This window comes from Tupaia chinensis, unplaced genomic scaffold, assembly GCF_000334495.1.
Source record: "Tupaia chinensis unplaced genomic scaffold, TupChi_1.0 Scaffold000154_1, whole genome shotgun sequence".
NCBI classification, from domain to species: domain Eukaryota; kingdom Metazoa; phylum Chordata; class Mammalia; order Scandentia; family Tupaiidae; genus Tupaia; species Tupaia belangeri.
Genome location: NW_006159625.1, coordinates 3,946,906 through 3,949,265, shown reverse-complemented (window position 1 = coordinate 3,949,265; position 2,360 = coordinate 3,946,906).

Genomic DNA, 2,360 nt, shown 5'->3' with positions numbered 1-2,360 from the left:
GCATGTGCCCTATAGAAAAAACCTATCAAAAAAAAAAAAAAAAAGAAAAGAAAAAGAAAAAGAAAACTCCAAATGCCAAAATGATTTGGTGAAAAAAAAAAAAGTTAGTTTTTAAAGTCCTCTTACTTCCAGCCTGAGGCTGAGAGGCAGAGAGGCTGAGTGGGCCTTGGATGGAGAGGCTCTGTCTCACCAGGGTTATTGAGTAAAACCCCAGTACCTTCCAGCAAGCAGCGACAGAGGCTGGCTGTGCAGGAAGCAAGCTGGATGCCTTGGCCAGAGTCTGCCTGCCACAGTTCTTCTGCAAGACCAAATGGGTCTCCGCATTTCCTGCTCCAGTCTGAGGAAGGCTGATTCAGAGGACTGGGACGCTGGCATTTACACTGGCAGGAGCTGAGCTTTCTAAGTCTCAAGTTCCCAAAAGTGGTTTGACTTATTTACATCACAGTCCAGGAAGTAAACTGAGAGCTCTTGAGAAGCTGTGCTTATATTTTATAGGGTTTCAGCAGCCCATATACACACACATGCACACACACACACACACACACACGCACATGCACACGCACACACATGAGCACAGTCCAAACTGTCTTCAAAGAAAACCTTGCATTTACATGTGTTTCTACTTAGCTGTTCTGGAAGTCAAAAGAGGTACCCGCCTTCTACCTTGCAGTAGAGCACACTCCTACCTGGAGCGCTACAAACTCCCTGAGATTATCTACCAAGGTGTGTGAATGTACATTTCCCCCTTAAGTTAAAAGTGTAACTTTCAGGGTGAGTAGGTGGTGTAGTGATTCAGGTGTTGTACTCCCGCATGGTTGACTGTGGTTCAAGTCCCAGACCTGGCAGCTTGAAAATCATGCTGGGTGTGTATATGTGCATGCTCAAAATCCCAGGAGGAGAAGGGATTGTGGCATGGCCATTTCTGGTTGGGGCAGGGAGGGTGATTTCTCACTTTCCCTCTCATTGTCATTCTCCACTCTGGCGAGCATAAGAGTCCTACAGCAAAAACTTTAAGAAAAAAAATAGTTTTCATCAAAGGATCAAAAAGGGCTTTAGGTGTTTAAGACCCTCGGCCAGTTCACATTTCAATGCCATGGCAGTGATTCGTTTCTGTTGCCTGCCAGTAGGTAGTCCTGAAGAACCATGGTCAGAGTCTTTAAATTTTTAAAAAATTATTTATTTAATTTTGTTTATCATTGTTATTATATTTTTTAAAGAATTATTTTATTTAACTTTATCTATTTTATTCAACCAGAGAGGGCAGAGTATGAGAGAGAAAGAGAAAGTCTCCGGGTCCAGGACTCAAACTGCAGTTGGCCACTAGTGGGAGTCTAGAGCCTTTAACCTTAACCACACCACTTGCTGGCCCTGATTATTATTATTCTTTAGCTTGCTACAGGGCTCATGTGCTCACCAGAGAGAGAGAAAGACAGAAAGTGAGGAAGCAAGCCGACAGGTCTGTAACTTGAATCATGGTCAGCCATGTGGGAGTCCAATGCCTCAACCACCACGCCACCTGCTGACCCTGCTCAAAGTTTTTTTTAACCAATCCCTCCTGTTCAACACACACAACAACACATAGACATACAGACATATATCCAAAGCCAGACTACATGAACCATATTTTAGTTTTATGAGAAAAAGGACTCCACTTCTTTCTTTAAAATGTGTGTGTGTGTGTGTGTGTGTGTGGGTGTGTGTGTTTTGAGAGAGATTTTTGCTATAGGGCACATGCGCTAGCCAGACAGACAGAGACAGAGAGATAGAAAGCGAGAAATCACCCCCCAGGGGGGATGGCCACACCGCAATCCCTTCTCCTCCATTCTCCTCTCGGGATCTTGGGCACGCACGCACAAGTGAGTTTAAGTCACCGCGTCCCGGACGTGAACCGCAGTCGACTATGTGGGAGTTCAGTGACATAGCCATTACGCTAACTGCTGGTCCCTTTAAAATGTTTTATTCACTTATAATAATTAGCCATACTTTCAGGGTTACAGTGTAATTTCTCCATACAAGATTGCAATGTATAGTCAGTAAATCGGGTAGTTCGTATATGCATCGCCTCAGTCATTTGTCATTACTTCGTGTGGGGGAAACACTTTTAATATAGAAAAATGTTCTTATATTCAGACCAGAATCCTAACTTGGCTTATTAATATTTTTCCTTTAAGACTTGACTCCTTTTCTTTTTCTTCTTTTTTTTCTTTTTTTTTTTGGTGTGGGGGGATGGATGGGGTTGCCATAGGGCACATGCCCTTGCTGGAGAGAGATGGGGAGAGACGGTGAGAGGGAAATGAGAAATCATTCCCCAGGAGGTATAGCCAGGCTGCAACCCCTTCTCCTCAATTCTTCTCTTTCCC